Below are 18,394 nucleotides of genomic sequence, written 5' to 3' on the forward strand. Positions count from 1 at the left end.
ACAAAGTAAAGCAAAGAGGTGTAAAAACCTTAAAATTTATCAGAATTTTAGCATCAGTCTAATTTCCACTGGATATGATTAATCTACTAAAATTAGCACCCATATAATCTATTTAAGAACAAAATAATTTGTTCTTATAATAACCTTGTTAAACAAGAAAAAAATCAGCTTCTACTGGAAACTCATATTGCAATTGGAAGTTTTGTCATTGGCATAGGGCTCTGATTCAGAAAGGGACTCATATATCTCACTTTATTCATGTGATTGTGCTCCAGATCAACTCAGTGGAACCACAAACATGCTCAGGTTTCATGCAGGCTTAAGCTATTTTCTGAATCAGCAGCTTGACCTTTGCTGTGAAATCACATTAATGACCCAATAAAAAGACAAATATTTTCAGCTAAATTCTTTCTTCTTCGAGGAGATGTGATGTTCTGCACTTAGCAAGGCATCCTCTGCAATAAATTTTTCTTCTTCATTTGGTGACTTTTTCCCATTTGCTAACAACGTGTGATTTTTAAGTTTTATGTACTTTTTATTATATATACTGTGGGTTTCTCATCAACCACATAGCCACATTTGATTCTAGTAACCAGTAGCATGTTGATTCCTGTTAGAAAACAACTCTTACTAAACAGACATGTCTTAATGCAAGCTTCATCTGACTGGAAGGACAGTTGGTTCTTTTCCATCACGTTGTTCCTATTAACACATTTTTCATTTCACAAATGCATCAAAGGAGTTAAAAAAGCAATATTTATTTGCAACATAGTCAAGTAGAAGTTTTTTTCTTTTTCCTGTTTCATTTTCTTGCTTTTTTTTTTTAATGAAGTGGGGAGAAGCACAACTTAAATAAAAGGTTTAGATTTGCTTATGTTCTTTGAAGCTTTTCTTTGTAGGCAAGTGATCAGTGTGTGGAGAGGGGAAAAGGGAAAAGGAACCAAAAATAATTTAAGAAAACACTGAGTTCTGTCTTTGAATTATATAAAAGCATCTGCATTTGATTTAATTTTTCTTTAACATGATGTGCTGTATAATCACTGGCTTTGTCATCCCTTGGGTCCAAGCTTCCTCTTAGCACAAGCTTTGGAAGCTGTGCCACAAAGTTCGATGGAAGCAGAATCTGGTCCATGGTTTGCTTTAAAAATAAATCATGAGTTACCTCTGTTACTGCTTTCTGATCTTAGGAGTTCTTTCACTTTAGGTGCCAATACAATCCTAAAAACATTGCCTTCAGTGCCATCAGTCTTCTGCCCTGCAAGAAATCAAAAAGAATCAATAATTTAGCAAACAGGGAAAAGTCCACCTTCCTATATTTTATTGATTGGAAGGATAAATAAATGGAGGCAGGAGAAATGGTGCAAGCTGACTACAGGACTTGTTTCAATCTCACTCTTACACGAGGTGTTAAAATTTTTTTTTCACCTTTCCCACAACATAACCAAAAAAGGACCTTGGTGCTTCAGAAATTATTTTAACTATTAACCATGGACAAAGAAACATTAATTGATATATTAATAAGAAAATTTGAATCATCTTCACTGAAAGCAAAGTCAGAACAAAACATTTTGACCTTTAAGCCTGAAAATGCAAATAAAATGAGTAAAAGCAGATAAATAATGATTTGTCTCTCCCGTCATCTAGAGAGCTCAAGATGCACTCTAAACATTGCTTAATTAAACCCCACCATGCCCTTGTTCAGTAAATAAGGAATTATTTTTTAACTGCTTGTTTTAGAGGAGAGTCTTTGGTCTTCGATTACTGTAAATTAAATTGAGAACAGGCATGGACAAGCAGGATTCAATAGCCTTTAGTCAGCCTCATCTTCATGACTCTGGAAAGTGAGTTTCTTTTTACAGGTTCTTGGGAAACACACAGAACAGGAATTGACTCCACATCCTAAGTTGAAAGGGGCCCATAAGAATCACTGAGTCCAGCGTGATTAAAGGTTTACTTCTTGGGCACAGACCCCCTCATGCCTGGAACGTTAGGGGTGAGCAGTTACTTTATACTAGAGCTGGTTAGCTGCATCGGTACATTTTCTTTTCTTTCTTTCTCTCTATTTTTCAAACTGTGGATTTTCCACCCACCCCACTTAGTTCTTGACGTGGTTTCAATGTACTCATCTTCCTGAGATCAGTTTTACCTGATAAATTTGCAAAGCCATTGTGGCCTTATTTGTCAGTTTGGTGTGGGGGGAGAGAAATGTGTGATTGAATGTTGATGTTCTTTCTGCAGCTTCTCCAGCGAATTGTGATTCATTAGGACATTATGTGGTAGGCAGCTGTACTGTGGCATACTTTAGGTATAGCGTATATCACTGTTTGAAACAAAGCAATGCAATAAATCCTTTTGTTAATAACTCTAAATGAAGACTTATGCTCTGGAAATTTCTTTTCCTCCTGGCACAGACAACTGTAATCTCCATGGTGCTAAAGAATAGACACCCTAATACCTCTAGAAGAGGTGAAGTAATATGCACCTTATTAGCAGGCCACTGATCAAACTACTAGCAACTTGATGGGAAACAAGCTAGAATTTGGTAGGATTTATAAAAGGTCATCTAGAAATAGAATGAAAAAGAAAGCTTTATGGTTCTGCAAATACCTCTGCTCAACTAATTTCCCACCGAGTGGGCATGGAGAAGACATTTTATCCTACTGAGCAGACTAGTTGGGCAATAGTGATTATATGGGATTTGCGTATGTCATGAAAACTGTGGCAGTTCCTTCTTGGTACTTAATCCTAGTGTTTTGTGATGGAAGAAGCCCATCAGCTCATCTTTGTTTCCTTTGCTCTTTATCTTTCTGTGACATACGTAGCAGGATAGAGAGAAGAACTAGAAAACGCAGCAGTATCTGCTACACGGGAACGCTGCCCAGCAATAGCCCTGAGGCTCAAATTCTTAGTTCAAATGGTGCTCAGCATCTCACTGCAGCCTGGGACCTTTCACTTGATGCACTGCATCGACCAGCTTCAGAGGAATCTTCATGTTTGTAATAGTTTCTGTATAGCTGTGGGAATATTCAGTGAGAGCTGGACAAGGTTTGTGCATGCTGACCCAGCGCACCCTCTACAGAGCAGCATAATCATAGAGTCATAGAATCACAGTATCACAGAATGGCTTCAGTTGGAAGGGACCTCGGATGTCATTGAGCTCCAACCCCTGCCCATGGGCTGCTTCTTTCCCATTAGATCAGGCTGCCCAGGGCCCGATGCAGCCTGGCCTTGAGCATTGCCAGGAATGGAACATCTACAGTTTCTCTAGGCAGCCTGTGCCAGTGCCTCATCACTCTCTGATAGCAACTAACTTAAATCTCTCCTCGTTTAGTTTTAAGCTATTCCTCCTTGTTCTATCACTGTCAGATCATACAGAAAGTCTCCACTTCCTGCTTATAAGCTCCCTTCAAGTACTGGAAGGATGATATTGGTGCTTTTCCGAAAGAATAGAGCTAAGGTGTAGGATTTCTTGCCTAATTTCAGGTCAGAATCATCTTAATTTATGTAATGAAGTCTAATTATCAAACATTTTTAAAATGGGCAGATTAGTTCTTGACTACAATCTTTGTCTCCTCTCAGGTCAAGAAATAAATTTACATGCAGATATAGCACAGAACCAATGAAAGAAAATGTGAAGCTTGGCTGCTGCTCATCCAATTTTGTGTTAAAACCCACATTTAGGAAATTTCTTTTTAATTGGTCCCTTCAAGGCCTGGAATACTTATAGGTGTGCATAAAGCATCAAGACCAGAACACGCAGAGCTGAATGGTCCACCTTATTTCAAAAAAATGCCTACAGAAATGTTTAGACAGAGCTATTTCCCTGATGTCTATATCAAGAAGATGCTTTGTCATTTCAAAGGACATGCAAAGCAAGAGAGAGGAAGGAAGAGTGGTTCTCTGATAGCTTTATAGCAAGAGTGGCGTGACAGTGAGAGACAGCAGGGTAACATCAGAAAAAAAATGGTTTCTTTTCCCATATCAGCCTGCTACTGAGCCTGGTTCATTTAAATCTTTCTAGGTTTCTGTTTACTCACCTATAAAACAGACATAATGTTATTCTGAAATTCCTTAGAATTTTTTTTTCTTGTAAAAATGACAAACCCTTTCACTTTGACAGCATCTTTCTTTTGCATAATTTACAGAAACAGCAGGTAGACTATTCATGCAGTTGAGAATCATCCATTTGGTTAAGGTTAGGTGATTAAGGAAGAAACAAGCAACATGAGAAGGATTAATAGCACCTAAATAAAAAGGATGCCATTGTCCAGAGAGCTTCAGTTGTCTGGAGAGCTTGCATTGTCCCCTAAGGGATTTCCAGCTGTAGGAACTAAGCTATACACAGAGAAAAAGTGACATTCTCTGAGTTCATGGTACCAAGTATTGGAATCAGTAATTCATTGTTATTTGTAAACTCAGTATTTGTGAGGGCTGCTCTCTTGCCACTCCATGACCGCAGGCTGTAATAGCAGTGCTGTGATGAGTGTCCCCTCTAAGAGAAGGGAGGGTGAAATTCCTCAACAGCCTACACAGAGGTTGCTGCTATGGTAAAATGACTGCAGAAATTACCTCCAGCCATGGATCCCACCATGCTGAACTGAGCGTACAGGGCATACTAGGGTCACTCTTGTTAGAAAATCATCTTCATATCTCCTCTTTTCCTTTTTAGGATAAAGCCGTAACAGAGACAGGGCATGAAGGATGCAAGAGTGAATGCATGAAAATATGGTCATCTGAGGTGCAAAGTGCAATATTCGCAAACCTTGGAGTAGTCTGTCTAGAGAAGACAAGCAGCATCCCCATCACACTGGTTAGAATCATAGAATCATTAAGGTTGGAAAGACCAGTAGTCCAACCACCACCACCATGCCCACTAAACCATGTCATTCCATTGCAGCATCTATATGTTTCTTGAAAACCTCCAGGGATGGTGATTCTACCACCTTCCTGGCAGCCTGTTCTAATACTTCATCACTTTCTGAATGGAAATTTTTGCTGATATCCAACCTGAACCTCCCCTGGAGCAACTTAAAGCCATTACCTCTACTTGTATTCACTAGCGTGGTGTCATGCTACTTTTTCTTCAGTAGAGGCATGATTCCCAAGGGCTGTCCTGCAGTCATGGAATACTGTTGTGTTGTTATTATTTCATGGTTTATTTTTAATGTTCATGAAGTGATGCAAGGACTGCACTGAAGTCCACCAAATCTATTTTTATAGCATAACTGGAAAGTATATGTTGCCCAGATGGCTAAGATGCTAAATGAGATCTGTGAGAGTATAAGGCTTACTGGAATAGTGTTGGAGGACTGCGTAATGCAAACTGATTTGGGGATCTATGTAATAAAATGGTGGAAATGTAGCCAGTGGACTCTATTGTCCATGACCCATCAACTTCTAGAGACGAATTTTGGGTTCTGGGATAGCAACTCTTGACAAAGGAAGAACAAGTTGGAGAGAAAAATAATCAAGTTAAAGCTCTCACAGTATCTTGCTGCAGCTCTATTCTTTGTTTATCTATGGTCAAACCAAAATGGGTGATACAACGCATAGAGATGAGGCATGGAAAAGGGATACCTGCACCACTTCTGCTCAGCTCTTCCCTAATAAGATGAAGATAAAAGACATTCAGGATGTTTTAATATTTCAGTATAGGTTTTGCTTTGGAAGTGTTCAGACAACAGCTTGCTGAAAGTAATGCAGAGTAATTTCCCTTTCAGAAAGGACAATTAAAATGGCAAGTTATCTTATCTCCTCACAAGTTATATTGTTTTAGAACTACAGGATAAAAAAATAATATTGAATGGAATTTCTGAGGGATTGGTGGAAATCAATATAATATATCTTTTGTGTTAAATGCCCTATAATTTATTTTCCTGCAATACAAATACATTTAAAATGTACTGATAAAGTATCATCTTGATAATCTATTCAAACACCTAAGAGAGTTCAGTTTCTGTTCTGACATACTCTGAATTTCATTTTAAAAATACATTCTGATTTAACTGTCATCAATAGCTTAATGCAATCTCAAAGAAACAGGCACAGTCTATTCAAATGTTTCCAATATAAGCTGAAGATTGTCAGAAAGAGCAAAAAAACCCAACAACAACAACAACAACAAAAACACAAAAAAAACCAGCTTTACAATTAAAGACATAAATGTCAAGATTTTTTCTTTGCTGCTGAAATTTTAATTACTGATTCTTTTAATTTTCACAAGTCACGTCATTCTCTGAATATTGAGGTGATCCATATAATCAGAAGATTAAACAGTATGAAAGAGTAAATTCTGGGGTCCTTTCTTGTATTTAATTCTTTTTATTTTCTTGTACTTGAGTATTTGCAATATATGCTTTTCTTTTTGAAGTCCTAAGGTATAAGAACCTTGTTATCATAAGAACTAGAATTCTTATGGAACTATATGACTTCTGTAAGTGAAAATTTCTGAGACATGTCATGTATTCCAAATCACAAAAGGAAATAATAAGCCAATTGCTTATTAGAAAATGAATTTAAAACTTTTATAATTGATCAATGTTAATAATAATTATGACACTAATACCTTAACACTTTAACCAAGTAAGCCAAATGAATCATTAAGAATTGAAACGCTGTGGGACAAATTATAACATTAATGTAACCATTTAGATTGTTGGTTTCAGGATCAGAAAATAGGTTTCAAGTTGTCCAACATAATGACTTAATTTTGCTTAATTTTGATCTGATGTTTCACTCTGCTATTCATTCTCCTATATGTGACAGCATTTTGTTCAGGGTACAGAGGCTCAGGATGAAGTTATCTATCCTAGTAATTCCTAAGCAGTAACTTAGGAGTCTCTCTTAAGTCTCTCCTTTAAATCCAATATATATATATATATATATAAATACCAAACTAAAACCTATTCATGCTGTCAGTGATAGTCCTGTGTAAATGGAGGAAGCTTGACCTCGAAGAATAAGGGCTGTGTAGCTTTTCTATTGCAAAACTATCTGAAAGCTTCAGCACCCTCTATTTTGCCTTCTGTGAGCCCCACAAAGAAGTCTCAGAGACACAGATAAGGAAGCGGTGACAATTTGCCCTGAACAAAAGATGTGGTTCTGATAGGGAGATCATGCAGCTCGGAAGTTTCGTCAGCATTCGGCTGTTTGTGGGAATTCCTGTTCACCAAAAGGGACCTTTACACTTTTTGCTATTCTGTGTGTTTTCTCTCCCACTAAGCATCTTACCACTGGTGGTTGGGTTGTTTTGCTTTTTTGGTTAGGCCCACATTTTTGTTTTTGTTTTTGCTTGACTTGTTACCAGTCTTTTCCATGAGAGCCTCAGGTTAAGATAGAGACAATGATTTTCACCTTGGTAACTCCCTTATGTTCTACTTGTTTACCTGAAGTATCATCTCTTTTCGTGCAATACAACAATGTGCTAGTTGAAGTTCTGTTAGAATTCATAAGAATGACTTAATGTTCTCTATGTACTCTTTGAATACACTTTTCTCTGAAATATTCCCATCAAGATAACTTTTAAGTCCCACTGCATATCTCTTTCCAAAAGTTTGTCAAGTAATTAGGGTACTGAGAAGCACCAAAGTTCCTTGGATGTATCGTGCTTAACATCTATTGAGATCTCAAGGAGTTTTAGGAACCCACAAATTTAACTAAGTTTCCTAAGCAAATATCTTGTCCAAAAAGCCTTCTACAGGATGCTTTTTCATTTGTGGATTTCCAGAATCATGCAAATCAGAAAATTATGAAAACTATGAAGAATCTTTTTACCTGAAAAGAAGAAGCCATGCAGTGGTTTTTTTTTGTTTGTTTTTTTGTTTTTTTGTTTTTTTTTGTAGCAGAGATGCTCTGTGGGGATAGATGGCCACTCTTCTATAACATTTATGTTTACTAAATACTATACAGATGTATGGAAAACACTCAGTAAACAAATCCCCAACTTCAGAATGGTTACAATAGTGTAAATCAAGTCACGAATAAGAAGAATTAAATGTTTATGCTACTTATTTCTGTATGTCGACAATGTTTCTTCTACAGATGATTTTTACATACTTCAGCACTGGTAAGTTTCTACAGAATATATCCAAAACTTTTGTGTATAAATATATACATACACACATATATATATATACATATACACACACATATATATATATATTTATACATTTATACTGAATGGGCAGCAATAAAAAAAATCCACATGTTAAGTTCAAATCCCGATAATAGTGCTCTTTTTTTTTGCTTCGTACTGAATTTTACCAATCATTCCAATTATGGACTAATTCATTCTCATCACTTTAGAAAGCTTTCTTTTTTCTTCACATTCATATCTGATATTTTTTTTTTGCATGTGAAATGCTTACAAAGGGAAATTAATAAAAGAGCAGTTCATCTGCATATACAAAAGAAGATCATAATATAAAAAATTGCCACATTAGAGAAGTCTAGACCTTGACTATCTGTCATATATTTTTATAGTCTCTTATCACTGTGCTATCTGATTAAGAAGTGAAATGGTTAAGATAAATGAGACTTAATTAGCAGAACAGATACCTGTCTGTTGCTAGTCTCAAATGGGTATCTGGGAGCTCTGATTCTCAGAAGTGGGAAGCACAACTGCACTCCTTCTTCCCACCGAAATCAATGAGATTTTTCCCTGCAGTGAAAACAAATGCTGAAGGTTTCACCCCTAGCAAGCTGAAACTTTTGTTTTCTATTCATCCCTTTGAGTACTCATGAGCTAAAATATGGAAAGACAAACAAGTACTGGAGCTCTGTTTTGTAAGGAAAAGAGGAAGAGCCTAGACTTGGCTTTTAATGTGTCAGTTTGCAGAGCTCAGCAGTATGCAGAGATAAATAGGTTGTATCAAGAAAAAGCGTTGGTACAGATTATTTTCTCTCTGGAAGAAGAGTGTCTCAGGTTTTTTCAGCTTTGCTTGTGGAGCAAAGTGTTTACATCAGAGCTCAGAGATTAGATGGCCAGTTGCCATCAGTCTCAATGACTTTAGTAGGAATAGGCTAGAGCATAACTTCCCGGCCAAACTCTCTCTGTGCAGAGCAAACGATTTACCACAGAGCTCAGAGATGGGGTATTTACATTCATTTGGGTTTGGTATAAACATTTACAGAACATTAGGGCAAATACCAGCATTCTCAGTTAAATGTCTGACCACAATTATTTCTGATGAATAAATGACTTGTAGAATGTCTCTGACATGAGGATTTGGCTTTGTTTTTTTTTTTCCTTTTATTTCTTCTCAAACCAAAGAACTTTGGAAACACAGTGTGCAGTGCAGCTAAACAGACAGTACAAAGATTCATGCAGAGTTAAAGAAAACCATAGATGTTTGAGAGATTAGGGAATTAATATCTAGATCAGATCCATTTATGGTGCCCTTTATCTGCCACTGTTTTTTTGCTTCAAAATCTCAACTTCAAATCTGACCCTGACAGACAAACCTAGTGCCATAAAGATGCTTTGTGCTGAGCAAGTAGTTTATAAACCAACTATTATGTGCTGGCACTGCAGAGGTATTTTTCCCACTGGAAATGGTGGCATAAGGGTTGTTGACTAGAACATGAGAGTCCATTTACTAAATGTAAAAGAAAGAAAGACCTGGCTGTGAGAATAGGGATACACTAAAGAGTAACTGAACAAATGGGTCAAAACTGTGCTTTTTGCCCTCTTCAGCAAAAAACATGAATACATTCTTTCTACTCCTTTTTTTTTTTTTTTTTTTCAAGCACATCACAGACAAAACATGCAAATGCAAATATATATACATATATATATATTTTATGGTGTTCTGAAGTCCTTCATCTCATGATGAGTTCTTCATGTTAGAAGTGACATTAGCCCCTCTGGACACCATCTTCTTAAGGGCTCAAGAATCAAACTCCTTCCTATCTGTTCTACAGGAAGGAGGGAAGATAATTTTGAAGCAATACTCAGAAATCAAGCTCCAACAATTCAAAGAACTGCTCAATACACTTTATACCTTTTTTGTTTTGTTTTGTTTCACTTTTTTTTTTTTTTTTTTTAAGAAAAAACTATCAAACTATAATTGCTGCGATTTCATCAAAAAATTATCAGTGTTTAAATCATTTTCTGAACACTTCTCATAACCAGAGCAGTCCAGCAATTATAACACAAGGTTAACACATCAGAGACAGTTCTGGTTTTACCTCTGACAGAGCAGAGTGCTGAACCTGATTTTCAAGAATCTTGGCTGAACACGTAATTATGAGTCTATTGACTATTCTGTAATGGGTCTTTCTTGGGCTAGGGGGCAATTGTGTCTGATCAGGGTTTTTTTTTTTTGTTTGTTTGTTTTATGATATCAATTTCAAGCATCTGGTGAAAACAACATACAAATAGCTAGGCATTTCTGCATGATGTTAGGTACTTTTTCTTCTGGAGTCCCTCTGATCCTTTGAAACTCTTTTCCCTCTTGTGCTTCTTATGAAAATACTGGGTACAAGGTAGATAACTAAAATCTCAGTATTTCTGATCTTTAAAGCACAATTCATTAGTCCTACCTCTAAATATTGCCATCAAGAAGCATGTTCCTGACACACAATTACTTTAAAACAAAGGACAGTAGTCTCATTAACCTGATCTCAGTGTCAGTGGTGCTACTTGAAAATAAAATCAATTCATTTGCATGTTTGGTGTACATAATGAAGCTTCCTGGTAAGAAATAATATCCAATTCCTATAAGTGCACCAACCATTGAGATTAACATCAGAGAAGAGCTCTACTGAGCTGTTCTGATCATCATTCAGTAGGGGACACAAGTCCTTGAGACTCCCATATATGCTTGGTAATACCAACTTTCAGGATCAAGGCCATCATGACAGAAAAGACTGACTTCCAGGTAGAAGGAAAATCCATCCTACTGTGTTTAAATCCATAAACAGAGACACAGTTGTAAAGCAAGTTGTTGTACCAGTCTTGTTTTTCTCATAGAACTATGACAAATTGATCTTAGTTTTCAGTTTTTGCTTTCTACACTTCTCATTTTTTGTATACTTCTCATCACTTTGTATAGAATTCATAGAGTCATAGAATCGTTTGAGTTGGAAACAACCCTTAAGGGTCATCTGGTCCAACTCTCCTGCAATTAACAGGGACACCTACAGCTGAATCAGGTTGCTCAGAGCCCCATCCAGCCTGACCTGGAATATATCCAGGGATGGGGCATCCACCACCCCTCTAGGCACCTTGTTCCAGTGACTTGCCACTCTTATTTTAAAAAACCTTTTCCTTCTATCCAATCCAAATCTCCCCTCAGTTTGAAATCATTTCCCTTTGTCCTATAGAAACATCTTATTAAAAGAGAACGAAAAATGTTGCTAACATCCTACAAGTCCTCATGAACTAATGTGGTCAAGCTACTTTACAGGATATAAAAGCAGTAAGAAACAGAAGAAAAATGAGCTGCAAATATTTAGGCAAGGCTTAGATGAAAACTGAGGCCACTTTGCTTCTGCTTATTGCCCAACAAATGAACATATAGTGAATTCAAAATTGTGAATGTATCTCAGAGGGAGCATATTACATTCCTTATCCAAAAAGGAAAACCCCGCATGACAGCCTGAACAGTGGTGAGTCTTGTCTGAAAAGTTGCACACACACTCAGTGAGGTGGTGTGGGAGGGAATTTTAATGAGTTCAGGGTTTCTGTCTGCAGCAGCTTTAATCATCAGGTCTCCCCTTAAAATGAAGAATATTCATGCTTACAATAATTAATACTGAACAGGAGATTTATATCAATCTGACAGATAGGAGATGAAATTAACTGTGCTTTCATGTAAAATTTTAAGTAGGTCAGATAAGAACATCTATTGTAACCAACTTTTATTTTATAGATAGATATACTCTGACACGTACAGACCCACACGTACACATTATATATGTCTATAAAAATCTCTCACACAGCAGAATCTCCTTAGCCTCACATTTGAAAGCTACCCATTTCTTTCTTTAGTTCTCACCACTCTTCCCTCATTGATTCATAAGCTGTAAGGTCATAGGGGACACTGGAGATATAGCCAAATCTTCTGCTAACACAGGACCTAAAAATGCACATGATAATTCCTATATCGCATCCCATCAGTTGAGGTTGGATTGGATCGTGCAGAAAATATTTAAGAAATAAAACAGCCCCCTATGCTACTTGGATTTTTTCTCTGTATTTTATTCTTCTCCTTCCCTAACTACACAGTAAGGCTGCATCAGTACCAGTGATCTAAGCAGGCTTCTTTTTAAAGCAACATTTCCCATGGTAAGAATACAACTGACTGATGAAAAAATACAAAAGGTATCAGAATATAGTATTGATGTGATAAAGTTTCAGTTAATTTAGTTTTCTGAAGGTGTTCATTAGTGGTTCATGGCATTTGGGTCTTCAGCAAATTCCTTCAGCAAATGATGAAAATGAAAAGATAGATCTATCCTACAATGTATTCTACTTGCATATTTATTTTTTTTTTACTGCTGCTCCTAAATTACAAAGAAATGAACATTTCCTTGAGTTGTGCAAGCTTCTTTTCTGTGATGTAGTTTTGCCTATTTTCAAAAATTAAAAATTAAATCTGTTTTTAATATTTGTTTAAGACTCTAACATTTGTTAGTGTTAACATATGACTACTTGAATAAAATAATTTATTTGTGTGCGAATCATCAAGGGAAAACATTAAAACCTGAAATCAGGCTTTGAAACATTGTTTGCTAATAGTTTTGGTTAAATGTCTTGCTCTATTTTTCCATCACCTATTTTCTCCTTTGTTGAAAAACTAGAGAGAAGGGGAACCAGAGAAAGAAAATTAGGAATAAAATCAGCAAGCATAGTTTTCGTCATTACAAAAATTAATGTAGCTGATTAAAAATGCTAGTAGTATTTTTATGAAAAATATATAAGTCTTGGTTTGAAATATTACAGTTATCTGCTAGACACATGCCTGAATTTAGACAAATGTTACAGCAGTGCAGCACAGTGACATAGTTGCTAATCAACACCATCTACTTAACTAATCATACACAGAGTCATAATCTTGCCCTTAATTACTTGCTGAACTGGAGACCAGTTCAAAGCTCATAAAACCCCGTAGCAAGCCTCTGCCTGGGGTTTAGTCACGTAAGTGATTTTCTAGGTTTGCTCACTAGTCAATGGAAGAAGATAGAAGGATAAGAGAAACTTCATCCCACTGGTGACCCAAGTGTCCTCCTGACCCATGGCTCCTGAGGTTCAGCTTCAGGAAAGGGAGACTGCAGTGCTTTTATATTATTTCCCACCCTGGAGCAGGAATCAATTTTTAGGGTGAATCATCCTAGATGTGCAGAGGTCTTGGGAGCTTACAGAAAGAAAAATAGTGTCATTAGTAGGTGTTGTAGATAAAGTGGTCCTATATTGAACTTTCAGTTGAACTGTTGCTCCTAAGTACGTACCATGGTTAAGTGCTGAAGGCAGGTGGAATGAAGACTTTTGAGCCTGGGACAGGACCAGATATTTACCTATCCTCAGATGGGATGGAAAAACTCCCAGTTCTATGCAAAAGCCACTGCCTGACTAGATATTGGGATCCTATAAGTTTCAGTTGAGGAGGAAACATTTAAGTGAAAACCTTGAAAGCAGAAGACAACAGCTCATAAAATTCTTCAGGATCACAGTGTGGAATGTATCTCCCTCCTTTCCATCCAATCCCTCATGTGGGCAACTATGTTTATTCCTGGTGAAAGATCCCTAATCCAGGTGCCATTGTGTTGCTTCAGACTCTTGGGAAGAAGAGTAAGTACGCAATAGGCTGAGCAAACTTAGAGAGGACTTTGTCTCATATATATACATTTTACATTGATGTGTATATGTGTGTCTGTGTGTGCATCCAAACTCTCTGCCAAAGAAGTGAAGCAGATGATACAGGAGCCAAATGCTAGAAGAGCTGTGAGTGTATAATAATTACATGGTATAATTCCCCTTGTGTGTGAGCAAAAGATGTATCATGAAAGCAAAGTGAGAGAGAATCAGGACAAGCGGGTTGCTTTAATTTTTTTTTTCCTTGTTAAGAAACTATTAAAAAAAAAGTCCCCTTTGGTTGCTGCAACATTAACTTATCACATGAGAATCAGGAAAAAAAAAAGAAACTGAGTGATAAAAAAGTGAAATTGTCTAGACTGAATGAATTGCAGTCAGCATGCTGAAAAGCAAATTGGGAAGTTTAACACTCTTTCATTTTTAATAACCTGAGGTGTTATCAATAATGTCTGTAATTAATTTTTTTTAAGATGTTCATTTTAGATCAATAGTATTCATATAAAAAAGCCAAGACAAGACCTTTTATCATAGTTAAACAGCAAGGTGATGGAATTATACCAATTAGCATTAGTGAGGATGCAACCATATTATCCATGCCCCCACTTGATCTCTTCTGTTTCTTTCTTTTTTTTTTTTTCAAAATTGTCAACCAAATATATATTATTTAAAGAAAAAAATGGGAGAGAGAATTCCTGTATTACTCTTTCTGTTTTCATTCTCTGTATTTATGCATTTGATGAGTAAAAAATGAGTGTTTGGAAAGCTGAAAACAAATATTTGTTAAGCTGTTTCTCTTCTGATTCTCAGGGAAGCTACTTTCTGTAGAGGTGCTAAAAATATTAGCCCCCAGAGTAGCATGGACTGACTGCTGCAAACACTGTAGTTTAAGGACTTGCTTGGGTCACATTTAATAGCTTCATGTGAGCATTTTAGCTTTTTTTCCCATGAAATACTTTTTCTTGAGATGCAGGCTTTGATTCAGTTGACAGATAATAAGTTCAATAACATGCATTTATGGACTTTCTGTTTTAAACATGAGGGCAAATTCTCCTCAGAGATGTACAGGTTTCTCTTCCCAAAACAAAATTGCACTACATATGGCAGAGCCAGAATCAGGTGGGCCAGATCCTTAGCCAGCTCTGCAGCTAAATGAAGAAACATCTTTTAAAAGCGGAACAGATTATGTCAGACCCTGCAAATAAATGGACAGCTTTTGAAATCAAATCAGTGTTGATGGTCAAAGTCAACGATGATGGTCCTGAACATGAAACCATGACATTCATGGACTACAAGTTGGGCTGTTGGCATTTACCCCCTGGACTTCATGCTGCACCTTTGTGGTTCCAAGCCCAAAAACAGCAGTACCATTTTGCTATATGAAAGGCTGCAAGATCACTGCTAGAGCAAACTCAAAATCCACACCATATTTCCTTATTTTATTTTTCTTTCTTTTTAACTGCTCAGTCTTTTCTTTCTGCTTCCTTTCTTAAAGGAGTTTCATTAAATAATCTCGGAATCACTTCACATCACAGATTTGAAATGTGTCTATAGGCACCCTGAGCATTACAGCAATGCAAAAATACCCAAGATGACCTTAGACATATTTCTTTATGGTTTTGTCTAGAAGGCTTATTTTTATAAGGGATCCACCCTTCATATTTCCTTTGTTGTTGTTTATTGTGATCACATAAGAAAGCAAACACTGCTGTATACAATACAGAAGAATACATTAAGAGAAACTTCAAGTTAGCTAAACCATTGCTCTTATTTGAAGGGAGGGGAAGAAATAATAATATATATATATACATACAGTATATATATACACATAAAGTTTAATTTTGTTTCCTTGCTGCTAACATTGAGGGGAAAGTACCTTGATCTTACAAGATGGTTCTACTTCTTGTTTTGAATGTGCTGTGCACAGAGACAGTATGGAGCTGTTTGCTTGTGTGTGATGAATGATTTTTCTATATAGGAAACCTGAAGACTAATCAATTTTTTTGTGACTTTAATTTTTTTGGCAAATAAAGTTCATGAAAAAGCCATGTAATTGGTACAGAACTTTTTTTTTTATTATTTGCATCGAACCCCCTAATCTTTGAACATTAGAATAATTTTGCATCTAGCCTGGGGTAAATTAGTTTCTACAGGTTTTTTTGGTTTTTTTTTTGTGTTTTTTTTTTTTCTTCTTAGCTTCTCAGCATTATTTATTTTCAATTTGAAATTCTTTTAATATCAAAGTGGGTGTAATTAATTCTCTGTTTCTGATGATCTGAAAATTAAAATGAAAAATTACGAATAATATATCAAAGAACTTTCATAAAATATACCTGACCAAAATAGTTCAGGTTTACTGAACCTACATAACAATATTTTTTGCGGGGATATTTCCCCTGTATATAAAAGCCATGCTTTAGTGCCATCTAGTGCACTGAGAAATTGCAAAAAAAAATTGCCTTAAAGTTTATGCTCCTGCTTTGCAACAAACACTTAAAAACCCCAGATTAGAGCCATGGTTATGATATTAAGTAAACAGGCAAATGATTCTTAATTATTCATTTGGAGTCTGACTGCATATGGCTGAGTGTAAGCAAGAGTTTCAGATCGTTTCTCACCAGTCATCACTGAAACTGAAAAAGACTCAGCAGTTCAGATTTAATCTCTTTTCCTCTGGAAAATCAGGGGTGTCTTGGATGAACTCTAGCTCACAGTGAAAAATTGTAAACTCAATACATATTGCAAGATACAAAATATGCTGTGTACACAGTCCAGGTTTCTCTTTTTCCATAACTGAACATTTTTTGTTCTAATTCCAAAAATATACATAGGTCTATAATATTTACAGTATCAACTAAAATCCCACTGGAAGACTGAACAGCTAATAAGAATAAAAGTTTGACTGCATATTCAGCATTTATTCTCCTCTTTTTATTTTTTTTTTTTTTTTGTATTCTTTCCCCCTCCCCTCCCCCCCAGATATTGTCAGTGGGTAATGAAAATTGAGCTGGGATGTTTGGAAAAAATGTCTGAATCACATATCAGCAGATAAGAGACTCTGCCCGGAATTGCTCTCTATTACATTCACCTGGTAGCAACCTTAAGAGGAGAGTCTGGGCTGTAGCATCTGTCCAGGTGTTTTGCCAATGCTTTCCTTGGATTTTCGAGCATTACATTTGTTATCAGCATAGGCACTCTGATGGCGTGAATGTGATTGATAAATAGCTAGCAAGGTTTGAGAGGTGTGAGGATTTGATTAGATGATCTGAGGTTAGATATTTGTATTGGAGAGGTTAGATGATCTCCTGAAAGCGTTCAGATCTTTGGAGATTGAGACACTGATTATCAGTGCAGATTTTACAGCATGTACACACGGGTTGGCAGGTTTGACAGTTCCAGTGCTTGCAAACAGTGGGATATTTCCTACCCAAATCAGTGAAAAGTTGGAATATTTAATATTGGAATTGTAGCAGTGACAGTTTTGATCAAAAGTTGAGACTTTTATTAACAGTCTTATAATGAATAATGTTTGCTGAAACCCTATTTGTGTCCTTGATAAAGATTCTCCTGCCTTTCTCTAATATGCATTTAGAGTCTAGCATAGCAAAACATTTTCATGTAAAAGCCAGATAGATGCAATGAGAGATTTCAGTTCATCTGAGTGTATTAGCAACAGCTGAGGGGCTGGGTAGAGGCATGGGAGAGCTGTTAAACTTCCCCAAAAGGGAACCAGCCACCACGGTTTGCAACTTGAAGATATTACATACATCTGAGGATATTACAATCCCATTTCCAATGCAATAATAACAATAAAAAAATTAAAATCTTTCTTCTGCCTTAGGTCTTTTTGGTGACTGGAGAGCAGAGCTCAAGAGATGAAGTTGAGCTGAAGCACAGATTCCCTCTCTGAAGGAATTGCATCTTGATGGGGCCCTGACCTCTGCTTGGACTCCCAGGTGCAATGTCATGAAAATCATCCTTTCCTAAGAACAAGTGCTGGGTATCAGCACATGGAGGAGGACAGAAATGAGGAAAGGAAGTATGAGGGCAATGTGTCGGATGATGTCTGCACTTCACAATGGTATGAAGGACCACGGGTAAATTCTTCATGCTGATGGTTGCATGACTTTCAGACCCCATGAGCTGGATGTAGCTGTCTTGGACTGATAAGATCCTTCCCCCTCAAAACACAGCCTTCAGGAGCATCAGGAGCTCTGCTTACCGCTTGCTGCTTTGCTCCTGCCTTGCAAAAGGAATAAAATAATGGTGATCTTGTTAAGAGAAATGCATTTGTCAGCACTGAATTATAATATGAACTGACAGTGGATCTCAGTGATAAAGACGGAGCTTAATGCGGATGGCAATTTTGCAGGGACCTTGCTAACATATGTTATCCACCAGCTTTCTTTTGTTCACTGCTGTGAATTATCAACTGACTCAAGGCAATAGAGGGAAAAAAGTTACATTTCTCACTGTGTCACTTTCCTAACATCATCCAAAGCTCACTGTAATAATTTAATTTTGCAGAGAAAGCACAGAGTTTATTACATTTCTCCTCCCACCCATCACCAGCACTCTGTA

The sequence above is a fragment of the Lagopus muta genome, chromosome 1, assembly GCF_023343835.1.
Source record: "Lagopus muta isolate bLagMut1 chromosome 1, bLagMut1 primary, whole genome shotgun sequence".
In the NCBI taxonomy this organism is placed as follows: domain Eukaryota; kingdom Metazoa; phylum Chordata; class Aves; order Galliformes; family Phasianidae; genus Lagopus; species Lagopus muta.